The sequence below is a fragment of the Gallinula chloropus genome, assembly GCF_964237585.1.
Source record: "Gallinula chloropus genome assembly, chromosome: 11".
In the NCBI taxonomy this organism is placed as follows: domain Eukaryota; kingdom Metazoa; phylum Chordata; class Aves; order Gruiformes; family Rallidae; genus Gallinula; species Gallinula chloropus.
In genome coordinates, this window is record NC_140096.1 from 15,852,199 (window position 1) to 15,865,738 (window position 13,540).

Below are 13,540 nucleotides of genomic sequence, written 5' to 3' on the forward strand. Positions count from 1 at the left end.
TAAGTAATGCAGGGATGCTGGTGGGATGCTGGAAGGCTGCCTGCCTCTGACAAGGCCATCCTCAAACCCCAGAAGCAGAAAGATGCTGTCCCCTGCCCACACTCCAGCAGGAAAATATGGAAAGTTATACTGTCTGATATGTTCCAGCTGGGCTTTTGGGTATCTCATCTCTTCTCAGCTGGGACCTACTGTCAAAGGGATCAGTGTGGGTGCTAGCATGAAAAAGCAGGAAAAAAAATGTGCTAGGAACTGCATTCAGTACTCAATGTATGAAATCCAGTCCTTGGTCCCTCTCTCCAGCACTGACCAAAGTCACCAGCTGTTCAGCAGGCCAGCTGCATGATTTTGGGCAGGGGATGGGACAGAAGGTTTCTTTTTTTGCCTTTGGATTTATTTTTTTTCACTGAAGTTAATTTCTAATATAAAAACATTATGTTGCTTCCTTTAAATACGATTCAACTCCTAGGTCTCCTCACCTGTTACTAGGACAGATCCTGAAAAGCCCCAAGCCCTGCTGAGCCAAGAGGCTGCCTTTCCCTGGCAGCTCTGGGGAGGCCCTTGGGAGTGCTGGGACTCTGGCTGACCCCATGCTTGCTTAAAGCTGAGGCTTTTCAAAGCCTAATACGTGAGCTAGAGGTCTGGCCTCACCCAAATCACAGATGAAAGCTAAAGAGGTTTTGCCCCCCCCAAAGGAAACAGTAAAGGTCAATTGTTTGGTAGCTGTAAAAGAGAAATAGTTAATGGGTATGTTTATGCTCCAGTGATGGATGAATAGAACAGAGCAGCACAAAGGAAATCTTTTCTGGCTCTGTTGGTGAGTTCCCAGTAACCTGCCGCTCTAGAAAGCTTCTGTGATGCACTTTTTCTCTCTGCCTTCGTTTTACTAAAGACATAACCCTGTGTATGTTTAGCTGCTGGGAAAACTCCTCATCTTACAATCTCATTTAATGTAAAGTGAGGTTGTAGCCCTGATAATCTTACATTACTTGCCTGTTCTCTTCTGTTTAACCTGTTGTCCCCTGAGTTTCCATGGCAAGATCTCATGCTGTAACAGGGAAAAAAAGCTTTAATGATCTCTTCTAGTTGCAGTTCAGGAGAAGGTGCTAATAACCACTTCACATCTAGAGACCATTTGGGGGTCCACACCTGCCTGAGGTAACTACCCTCTGTCCTTTTATGAAGAATATTTTGTCTATATTAGAATTTCAGCAATTTTCCTCAAGTAATCCATAACCTTGGTAAACGGCACCAGTATACACCCAAACATCCTGGAATTCCAGATTAGGGTACATCTATGCTGTTTGCAGCAACCACCCCTCCGTTACATTCAGTACATGCCCCCCTGCTGCTATGGGGTACTGAAAGGAGTTTTTTAATAACAGGGGGGGTATTGTTATCATTCATGGGGCTAGTAAACCTATAGAATATTCAAATAATGACAGAGCTCCATATTTTCTAAAGCCCTTCAGTGATTAAAGCATCCAAGTTCCTCTGACTATGGGGCATTTAAGTTGCCCAACAGCAATATCCTAAATAATATGCAAAGTTTGTAAAAACATGGCATGTTCAGATTGGATTAGTCTGGAAATTCTCTTGCTGTTGGAAAGAAGAAAACCTCAAGATCAGTTTGTATAACAGCATGCAAGAATATCAATACACTCCCTCCTAACTCTTTGCAGGAAATACCACTGCAGATCAACCTCCAAAAGTCTGGAAGGTAGCAACAAGGCAGAGTTTAGTACATTACTTTGCTGACAATCATGCATTAAAGTGAATAAATAGCCTCCTAAATCTGAGACAGAACAGGGATTCGAAAAGAAGAGTTGTTCCTGGAAATTTCAAACTGATGTCTTTAATGCATGTGAAATCTTCAGTGTCAAAAAGGTTTCTTTTTTTTTTTTTTTTTGCTGATATACCTTCAGAGCGTTTTGTGTCCAAGAATAAATTGTGTTTTGACCTGTATTGACACAATTTTCATTGACTAATTTCAGGTAGGCAGAGGCAGGAGGAGGGATATTCAGAAAAAGAAAAATCGAGAGTGAAATGGAGAGGAAAACTTAAATGAAATGAAGTGTTTGATTTCAAGGCAGCTGAAAAGCATTTCACTTGAGTCACCACGATTTCATTTTCTTTCTGCAGCTCTTGAAAAAAAAAATGCAGATTTTTCAAGGAAAAAATAAGAACAACAAAGATTTTACAGCCTGTGTCTTGTCACTCAGTACTGTGATAAAAAGCCCTTGTAAGTCACTCTGTCTGGAGAGCAGAAGGAGCTGAGCCGACTTAACTGCAACCCAAACACGTGGTTTGAGGGTGCCTAGACATTTTGTGCTTGCTGCTTAGATAACGTGGCTTTACCCCAGACAATACAGCTCTCCAAATGAGGGTGATGCTGAAGCAGCTGTCTAAATCGGGCACTGTGTCAACAGTTTAAATATTAACTGCTCCATGTGTCTCACCAGCCCGAGGGAAATGCAGCACTGGCCAGTGGGGCCAACCTTTAAGCCTGCTCATGGACTTTTTACCCCAAACAGTCACAGGCAGCCTGGAGATAGCCCACATTCCCTTCCAACAGCCGGCTCTGCCACTCTTTCTTACATCAAAACAGCTATGTAGGAAGACTGGGCTTTTCCATGGCTGCAGGGTCTGTTTGGGCAGGATGCTGCGAAAACAAGGAAAAAAGGAACTCAGCATCCCAGGACATGTCTGCTGAAGGGATGAAAGCTCCTGCTCCATGAAACTGAGGACCTAACACCTCCGAATCAGGTAGGTTTGAGGCCCTTGGCTACTTGGCCAAAACAAACCAGACCTGCTTCCTACAAACTGCCAGGAAGCTCGTGTACTCAGGATCCAACAACTCAGCAATGGGCATCGCTGACAAGCATCATCTGCACCAGCTTTGGTTTATAGATTCGCTTGAGTTTTGACACCATACTAAGCACAGTGCAGGAGTATGGCCCTGCAATAACAAAGGCACAAGTTATAGTAGGAATGTTTGTAGCTGGGAAAGCAGTCTCCAGAGGAGTGGCCAGTTAAAAATGTGATTTAGATCAGCTGTTCTGGACAGTGGTTTTATCATCCCAGTTTTGGGACTGAAAGTCCACCTCTGATAGCCTGTAAGTTAAACAGCACTCTCACTTGTGTTGTGTATTTTCTGCCCAGGTCCTAAATCAGGATTTAGAAGAGCCCCATGTGTTAAGGAAGGAGCTGACTTCAGTCTGTATCCACTATATGGAAAAAAAAAAAGCCCTTTCCCCTGTAATTGTACTTGTGTGACAACCAAAGAGTACAGCTTTAGCACTCACACCACTCTCTGAGGAGATCTTGTCAGGTAAACATGCAAGACCAATTAGAAACTGTAAGTCACTGAAATAAGAAGCAGTATCACCAGACGTGGGAGATAGGAGGCTGTGTTCTTCATGTCTAAAAACCTCTGCTTTAGAAACCCTCAGGAAAGAACTCTCCCCATGCAGTAAAAGCCAGTGCTTCAGTGGCAGGATACAGAGCCCACAGCAGAACTGCTTTGAGATGGCCCATCTACCATGTACCCGATCCCGCAGGGTAGATCCATCCTCACCCACCCACATCCTCACACTGTATATTCTTTCACTCTGTGGGTTTATTGGTGAATGATGAGTACATTTTCAACTGGATTCATCTTTCAGTTGCTATGCAGAGACGCACCCTCCCCAGGGAGCTGTGAAGATCACAACGGGAACTGCTACCCAGTTTGTTAAAACACTGAATTTAAAGGTGGGTGCTGCAGGTACAGATGGAGCCCCTTTTAAGGAGAGAGGCAGAAAGTCACCACACTGCTGAGCACCACTGGTCACACTCTGGACCAGGAGTCTCAGTTCTGCTCCTGGACGTTGTCATCTTCTGACAAAGGCATCCCTCCCCTGCTGTGCACCTGAAGGCAGAGCTGCTGGCAAGTTGGTTCTCCTGCTTAACATTGAATGACCAAGGAGGATACACAAATACTATTACTTTTTCATGTTTCTATTTCTAGTCTCCATTTCTTTTCCCAAAGTCAAGCTCAGTTTCTTCTTGTTTCTTTTTTTTAAAGTTTGAGCAAAATCCATTCTGCCATTTTGAAGTCAGATGGGTGAAAGTGAGCCAACTTTACATCAGAGTTGTCAACTGGTTTAATTTAATTTGGTGAATTAATCATGAGCCTAGTTCTAAGTCCTTCTTCAAAAAAAATAAACCCCAACAACATGTTCTTCGATTCACAGGAATACATTCAGGGCTGTGTTTGCATCTAAAACCAAAAAAGTCACTTTCAGTCATGGAGACAAACTCTTATAAATGTGACTGCTGGAGCCCATTATAACAAGTTAAATTAAATGAATCTGCCATAAAATGTTTACTAATCAGTTAATAGGTTTCAAGCCAATATCGGGACTTTGGAGAAGTGAAAAGGCAAGGGACTAATGATCGTTGAGTATTTGTGTCTAATGGTGTTTCTGTACCAAGTCCAAAATCTCCTGAGCTCCCTTCCCCTGCAACATACAGCTATAGATACACTCCCCACAGCCTCACAGGAGATTTTCACTTTCTCATCTGTGACTCCCTTGCGACAGTACTTCTGATCAGCACTGCTGGACAGAGGGATACCCGGAACTCATGCGGTGGAAGCACGGGTGGCATGATCCATGCCAGATCAATTTTACATGTTTGCTGGATAATGTTTCCACCAGGCTCTGTTATGAAACAGTGATGGTGATTCACGCTCCAGGAGCATGAGAGTGCCCCAGGTGGTATGCAGGCAGAACAAGGGGGAGCACCCCAGAATGGTGTAAACCAGACAAACAGAAACCTAGAGCTCCCGTCTCTAGGTTCCCTGGTGCAGCACCTTATCCACTGGAGCACGGCAAATTCAGAGAGTGTCTGTGGTCTTGATGGGGAATTTGCAAGGATCCCTGCTGCAGAGAAGAGCTTGCTCCCCCTCCAGTGCTGGGGCAGAATGAGGAGATTGTACTATCATCCCAACCAAGTGATGTTATGTACTGGCACAGCTGTCCAGCTGCAATGAGAGGAAGGAGGTAGGACAAGGAATCTGCAGTGCAACTCAGGGAGAATCTCCTACAACCTGTTGGGACATAACAAGTGATGCATCAGCAGGAGCTCTTGTGTGCCTTGAGTCACTCTAATTGTAAGAAAGGGTTGTCCACAGAGAGGTACCAAGAAGGATAAAACAGAATAGGACGTTTCACCCATCTTTTCTCTGCTGACATGTGCACACACACTGACCTACTTGCCATTATGCAAAGTTCCAAGTTGTGTTGAGGTATTGGGATAGTGAAAAACATCTTCTTCACACCCCTTAGAGGTGATTGGACAGTGTTTTACAGAAAAGGATCTGAAAGTGTCTTCAGATCATCACTTTGTAATCATTCCTTACAGCAGGTCAACGTGCAGACAGACAAAAGGAAGATGAAGCTGCTCACCAGCGAGGGAGCCTTTTGCAATTTCCCCACAAACACATACCTAGTACCTTCTTGTAAAGGTCATTCACAGGAAAATCCCCTTACATATGCAGCTCTTCAGAGCTTCCTAGATGTTCTTATATGGCTCATAAATCATAGAGGCAGCTGTTACCATCAGCATTTTCCTTCTCCTTTGAAGTACCAGGAGCCACAGCAGCTGCTGAGTTTGAAGTTAATTTCATAAATTAACTTGAGAGTACCCCACAGTCCCAGGACAGCAACTCTGCCTGCTCCATGCATCTTTCTGGGAGGGCCAAAGCTTGCAGCCTCAGCACTTCTGTAAGCACAGCAGAAAGAGGGGGGGAAATCTTAAGAGGGGGAAACCTCAGCTGGTTAAGTGCTTCAGCCAGAAGGCAAATGGACAAGGCATGATGCATTATACAAAGGCAAAACACAGAGCGGAAATAAAAACAAGAGGGGAAAGGCTCCTAGGAGTATGAATGAAACAAAGGAGATGAATAGTTATGAGTTTTACTTAGAAAAGAAAGAAAAAAGGAGTAAGATTGGGGCTGGAAGGACTTGGTGCCAGTGACAGCTAACCACGTCACAAGGGCCACAGTCCCTCAGCAGGCTGAATACATTTTCTGCTTAACATGCTGTAAATTTTTCAATACCCCAGTGGGCTCACACACACACACTCCAAGTTTGCCTATGAAGGTTGGTCTTTGCTCTCTCAAGTGTTTCTGGGGTGTGGAAGCTTCTTGTGAGCCTAGCCCTACATCTGCTCGTTTCAGCTGTAGGAGTTAAGCTATGCAGGTCATCATTGTGCCCCACCTTTTCTCTGTTCCTTTTACCAAGAAACCTTCATTCCCACCAGACCTTGACATAGCGGACATTAAAGCCAAAGAGAAAAAGGAAGAAAGGTGGCTTTTCTCTCTTTACTTGGCAGGTATTTGAACTGCTATGCTACCCCACTAAGCCATAGAAGGTGTAGGGCTTCTCTTCTGAAACTGGCTGGGTACCAACAGGTAAACCCACTAAAGCAAACCAGCTACCTGCAAGGGATGCACACCTGGGTCATCCTTCTTGCTGTCTTGTGGTAGGGCTCCGCCTGCACTAACAGGCTTTAATTAGCCTGAGCATCGTTACCTGGGACCTCATCCTGGTAGAAGCTGTGCTGCTGGTGGATCTGTGCTCAGCTCTGTCCTGGTTTGCTGGTAGGATTTACTTTGGGTTTGACTTTTTACCTCATATTTTTCTCAGTTACTGGGCTGTTAATTGATGTTATTGCTGGTCCTGCTCTTGTTTTTGTGCGACTGTGATTGCCCTTGTTGCAAATTGTGAAACAGCTCTGCTCTTGCTACTTCTCATCATTGGAGAAAATCTTGTGGCATTTGGTAGCAGGGCTGTGGGGATAAAAAGGTGTTATCTGGGACAATCAAAACCCATTTGATGAAAGCTCTGCTCTCTGAGGCTGAAATGTGAGACCCTGAGCTCTAGGGGAAGGGATGAAGTCCTCTAAGGAAGTCTTGAAATGTGCAAGAGATTTCCTGAGCTGTGTTCAATGTCCTCTATGGGGTCCAGTACTTCAGAGTTCAGGTTTTCAGTGTGTTTCTTGATATCCAAACTGTTGAGATCTGTTGTCTTCTTGCTTGTGAGGCAGTGGAAACTGTGAAGGTAGTGGACATCATTGTTAAATGCCAAAGCGTTACTTCTGCAGGCACTGTAGCTGGGTGGTCAGGGCCTGGAACAGCAGGCAAATGCACTTGCTAATGTAGATGAATGGTGAGCTCCAGTAATTGATTTGGGCTCCTGTCCCTAGAAACACAGCTAGTGTTAAAATCCATTGCCTGTGTGGGGTTTGCATTTGTCCTTTAGGGCTGATTAGTTAAATGATTTATTTTTGTAGGTATGCAGCAAGAGGGAAGGTAGGTGGCTGAGAGAGACTGGAGCAAATAGAGTGGGCTCCTGTTGATTGCCATAGGATGCCCGCTTTCCTTGCCCCAGCCATGCTCACAGCGGGGTCCTGTCCTCCTGCCTAATTGGAAGATGAGGGATCAATATTCCCAAGTGCTGGGGTTGCTTCTCAGTTATTTGTGGATGGAATAGTTCTTTTTGGGGACCTTGGCAGAAAAGCTTGAGGAATTGTCTCCTGGATGTCATTACTTCATAGTGTGTGCAGTGCAAGTCTGCATGACCTGCTGGCCTGACTCCAGCTGGCCTGTGGATTGAAAAATCTGGGCAGTAAATGTGGCTTTTTCCTGGGTATTTTGGGATTAACTCTAAGTCATTCATTTCGCATTGAGGGGGGGGAGGGTGCTGGGGTTGTGTGTGTGTGCAGGTGCTCTTCTCCTTGGTCAGCAAGCTCCTTTGGTCAGAACCTTCTCTACATAGTGCACAGGGTGATCTCATGATTGTCCCACAGGTAAAGAATTTCCCTGGACCACACCCAACAAAGACCTTACAGTAATAGCAGAGGGGGTATTGAGCCTGCCTGCTTCTTAGCATTTTCTGCTCCTTTCTTAAGCACAAGGTCAAACCCCCTCTCTGCTGCTGGAGATGTTCTCTGGGGATGTAGTCCATGGCTTCTACTTCCTGCATTAGTGGACTTTTTGTTACTCATGTAAACTGGAAAGCTATCAAAATGGGAGAGGTGAAGCAGCCTGGTGTGCCTTCCCTATGCCAAAGATGTGGGACTTGCTTCTTCAAACTCCTTTGGACAGAGGAGAGAGCCAAATCTGCCTAGAGCCTGACCGTAACTGTTGAGCCTGTGCTTGGATCAGGATTCTTCCTCCTGCCCAGTTCTGTATTTCATAGAATCACAAGGTTGGAAAAGACCTTTAAGATCATCGTGTCCAACCGTTCCTGTCCTGTGCTAAACCATCTCTGCTAAACAAAACAGTTCAACCTTTTGTATGAAACTCCTAATTCAGTGTGAAGCCATATGCTCTTAATCTCTCACCCCTCTGGGAGAATTGTTCCATTGCTTTGATTAAAAAAATGGTATGTTTGTGTGAGCAGAGCCCTGCCTTCAAGAGGAAATGAAAGTTCAGCATTGCCCATGGTTTTGGGCTCTGATATTCTTGCACGCCTTCTATAGAAAGGGGATGTGTTTGAAGCTCATGTTTGACTTGGCAGGATACTGAGTGTGGCTGAGCTGAGGTGATGCTGGGTATCTCTTGCTCTATGGAGCAGTGAGACCATGAACCTGCTTCTCCCTTGCTCAGTGGCCTGAGCCATGCCACTCCAGCCCCTCTGCACCCAGCTGCAGAACCTGAGACAGGCGTGTGCTAGAGGAGAGATAAGCCCTCTCATCTACTCTACACTTTTGCTTCCAAGAATTGCTCCTAGGTAAAAACACTTAGATTAAAAGAACTAATTTACAAAGCAACAATAAACAGTGAAAACCCTTCAGTGAGCTCTGTGCTGCAATCACAGACCCTCAGCATTTCCAAGCAAAAAAAGACCAGGTTGACATTGCATGCTGGCTCCTGTGCTGAAGCAACAGGAATGATGGTAACTCATGCAAACCTTTGGTCCCCTAGGTCCTTCAACAACCAGATAACTGTGAGTGTGCCTATGGTTACTCCAGAGCAACATCTTGCCATGAAGCAGTGGGGTCCCAGTTATTCTGTCCTATAGATTCCACTTCAGAGGGAGATTCCTGTGTAGTGCCACACTAGATTTACACCTCCTATCTGCTTCTCTACTGTCTTCTTTAATACATGCATTACAGGGCTCTGTATGAATCTTGTGCAGTTTTCAGAGTTCTCTTTCTTCTCAATGTCTGTCCTACCTTTCTGTCAGGGCCTTCAGAAAGCATTGCCAGCCTCACCATTGAAGGTGCATGCCTTAATCCTCTTTGATATGTGATGTCTCCTGGCACCTTGAGGGCCTAATGCAGGGACAACTCAGTATGTGCAGCTCTAGTCTTGGATTCCTCTTCACACATCCCCTTCTGGTTTGGTATATAAGCAATATATATGCTGCATGTGCTTACGCACACAGTCTTGCTTTGGTGATGCTGAGTCAACTAGTGAGAAATGTTACTGGTTTTGGTCACCATCCTGATTTTACATTGACTATCTGTAGCTGGAAGGAGAGCACGCTGGATTCAAATAGAGTACCTGTGGGTAAAGGGATAACTGGTGGCACTATATTGTGTAGAGGGTAGGAAGGGTGGTCTGGCCATCTCAGAAAACCCAACACTCTATGCTGACTATTAGAAAAAGGAGCATCTTTTAGGGAAGACTCTGGAGAAACTGCTTTTTGAGAATCATGCCTATTGACATATATATATACACACATCTTGATCCAGAGCTAAATCCCTGAGAAGTCTGAATCTGCAGCTTGGCTTGAGTCTGCTGTGCTCAAAGCTGAGGTGATGATGTGCACCCTGCTTTTCGCAGAGGATTGGGAACTCTTCTTGGACCTGGTACTCCCTTTCTGATTGAATTTGGTCCTAATTAATTTTCACAATAATGGGATGAGAGGCAGAATTGCAACAGAGGAAATTCTATTACATAAAAGGAAAAAAATTTCATGGGGAAGGCAGCTAGTCATCAAAACACAGGCTCAGGTAGGTATGGGATCCCTGTACTTGGAGATACTTGTTATTTGACTGGACAGACCTAAGGACCTAAGTTAACTTCAAAGCTGGTTCTGTTTTGGGTGGGAGTTAGACCAGAGACCTGCAGAGTTCCCACCTGAGTTATTCTGGAACGTCATGAACTCTGTGTTGGCTTTTGCCTTGCTTTCACCTGCTCCTCGCCCTACACCACCAGCCTTCAGTGGCACCACAAGACCTGAGGGCTCCAGACAAGCAGAGAGAAAAATCACTGCCATCTGCTGAGTTAAATATTTTAGGCAGCTGAATGGCAGCCTAGTGTTTGTGCCCATCACTGTCCTTTGACATGGCCCCTCCTTTTTGATGTAGAGCTGAGGCCCATAGGACACCTGGCATCCAATGAGGTGACTCTGGCATAGCAGGGAGCAGAGCGAGCAAAAGCCTTGATAACCACCATGGGGGTTTGCTCTGCCAGTCCTCGCTGGAGCTGCAAGAGCTGGGCATGCAGAGAGGCAACGGCTGCTCCACCAGCCCCTTGGGAGGGCAAACAGGCCTGGAGAGCCTCTCCTCAGAGTGATCCTTCACAAGCATCATGACAAGCTTTAGAGGAGGGTGGGCATTTCCCATTCTTGGTAGCGCTGTATGAGGCAGTAGCTGCAGCACTTAAATTAAAACCTGGGCTCCCTATTTTAAATTCCCCTTCCCTGGACAGGGTGTGTGTGTACGTGTGCATGCAGGGCTGGGGTGGCTGACTGGGAAGTGTCCTTCTCCAGCTGGAGACCTGGCATGGCTCTGAAAGGCTGGAGAGGAGGTGGATCCCTCTGCAGGGACACAGAGAGGAGAGCGAGCAAGGGGTGCACTGGGGTGGCACTGCCTGCGCCACGGCCAGGGCCTGCCGGAGTCCCCTGTCCCTAACGAGGCCTTCTCACGCCCAGCTGAGCGTGTCAGCAGAGCAGCCCTGTCCCCAGGGAAGGGGAGGGTGGGCCCCGGGGGGTCTGCCACAGAATACCCAGCTCCTGCTCTCGCTCCAGTGGTCTCCAGAGATGGGCAGCTGTGTGTGAAACGTGTTCATCTTTTTTTCATGAATTCAGCAAGAATAAACCACTGGGAAGGGAGGAAGGAGAAAGGAAAATATCTTCTGATGTGGAGATTGGACACGGGGTGGGGGGGAAAAGAATAGAAGGTGGGGGGCAACTGGGGAAGTCTGTAGCTGTGAGAACGGAGGTACTGTGAGCCTGCTGGCTATTTGCTGTGAGGGTTTCTCCTCCTCATTGCTCATGCCTCCCTGTTTCCCCACAGAGCTTGCCTCACACGTGGAACATAGCTCACCACCCTGAATCCTGCGCTGACAGTCAGCTGCAGCAGGGTATGGCTGTGTGTGTGAAGCTCCCCTGGGTGGGTGGTGGGTGTGCGTGGAGTGACTGAACCACATATGGACTCTTCCAAACCAGGAGCAGCTGTGTCTCTACCCTATTACTCCTCCTTGGCTGGGTTTCTGTGTGTCAGTGCATCCCTGTCCTGCCACATGCTGTGAGCTGGAGGCAGCCCCTGCCGAGCACCTTCATACATCTCGTACTGAAAGGGGGAGTGGTTGCCTCAGAGTCATGTCACCCTATTGTGATATTTATATTCAATAATATGTCACCATATTATTGTCCTTGCTTGGGGATGCTAGGAAACAAGTACTTTCATGTTCAGGAAGCAAGGTGGTGAACACTGGTGTCATCCAGTTCTGGGAGCAGGTTTCTCTCATTGAGAAGTCCACAAGTCATCTTCTGTGCTTTCTCCTGTACTGAAGGTGTGACCCAAGCTGGCAGGTGAACCCCAGATCCTTCTGGGAACAACTGCCCTGCAATTCTGTCATTGCATTCCTTCCAGCACCTTCCAGTTCCTGCTGGCAGGTCCATAGTCAATCAGGCATGCAGCAACTGCAAGCAGCATCTGTATTTCCACTCGGGTGGGTGTCTCAGCTGGCTGTGCCCAGGACTGGGGGTGCAGGTGTGTTTGGGGTAATGCTGCCAAACAGCCAGGCAGAGCAAGTGGGGAGGACTGGAGCAAGAACCACATGCAGTGTAATGTGGGGGAGAGATGACTTTACACGCAGCTCTCGCTTTCCGATATCTCTGAAGCAGGAGGGAGATATTCAATGGAAAAGTGCTGGTTTGGTAGAGAATCATATTTTTTTTAATGTTCCAAGTCAAACCGCTGTAAAACCAGGTGTTGCTGAGACAAGATCTTAAGTAAATGGGGCTTTCAACCTGTCCCCCTGAAGGGAAACTTGGAGGCAAACAGAAGCAAACCCTGCTTCCCCAGAAGCCCTAGATTTTTTCCTTTTTCCTCTGTTAAATACCTAATGGGATGTGCAGAAGGACACACCAGCACCATTTGTTACCACGCCACCTGCTTGGGTAGCAGGAGGACTGTCCAAGAACCACAAGGAGCACAGGCTAGGATGACACCGGACTCTATAGACATGTCTTCCCTTCAGAAGGAGAAAGAAAAATTTTCCCAGAGGCTGGTTTGCATTGAGACTCCCTGTACTGATGCTAGTCCTGTCTCTTTGAGTGGCAAGGGAAAAGGCAGAGAAATAGTTTCCTTGCAGTAATATAAGGTGGGGGCAGGGACAGAGCAGGGTTGAAGAGGAGGCACTGGGGTCAGTCTTGTGGGCTAGACCGATGTACAGCTGGGAAGTTCTACTGGATGCCCCAAGCTCCGGATCACCAAGTACTTAAATGCTCTTGTAAGGGAAACTTAATGTGCTAGCTCCTAAAGACCAATCTGAGAACATCCCAGCCTGTACAGATGCAGAGATAGCTGCATTCAGAGGTACCTCTTTTTGCAAAGTGGAAAGTGCTGTTAATGTCTGTTTTCCTAATTGTAACAGAGTGGAAGGGAGAGAGAGCCACTTGCCCCAAAATGAAGGTGAAACTGGAACTCCAGTTTCTGGCTGAGAGAGTATCTTCTGACCACAAAAGGCCCATGGGACTTCTCCTTGTGTAGGCTGGTTCCTTACCTTGAAAATAATTGGGACAGTAGGACAGGGTTGGCCTTTTGTATCCCACTGATGTCCAGTGAGACATGCAACTTGAGCCACCAGCACATGTCTGTGTTTGGAAAAAATTTGGAAGTATCCCCAGTAGCCAAATGGTGCCTCTGTCATGGAGCCTTGGACTCTGCTGTTCCTGGCACTCAGATGCTTCTGGAGCCAGAAGGGAGAAGAGCCGCTCAAAGAAAAACTCAGTTTTCTTGTTCTCCTGACAAATGAATTTAAAATGAACCAGAATTTTGAGCGAAGCTGATAATAGCTGTGCTATTTTAATCCAACTGTGTCTCCCCTGCCTCAGCATCAGCACCGACGTCAAAGGCTGCTCAGCCAGGAAAGACCCTGGTCAGATCTCCTGGAAGCTGGCAGCCTCGGCAGTGACACGGGAGGATTGCAATGCACAAACGGCTGCAGCCCTGTCTCTGCTAATTGGCTCTGTGGCTCGGGATGTAGCACTGAATCCTCTGCAGCCAAGCGTAAAAAACATGGGGAAGTTTCCTCCTG

General features: G+C 46.6%; 1 long non-coding RNA gene across 1 annotated transcript in view; it reads left to right on the plus strand.

The window, feature by feature from the left end:
* Nucleotides 1-2,685: 2,685 nt before the first annotated feature.
* The window catches only part of LOC311195767, a 34,682-nt gene continuing 23,827 nt past the window's right edge, over nt 2,686-13,540 (plus strand). Inside the window, exon 1 of the long non-coding RNA XR_014617527.1 lies at nt 2,686-2,763. This is a non-coding gene — a long non-coding RNA (uncharacterized lncRNA). The remainder of the gene's footprint in view (nt 2,764-13,540) is intronic.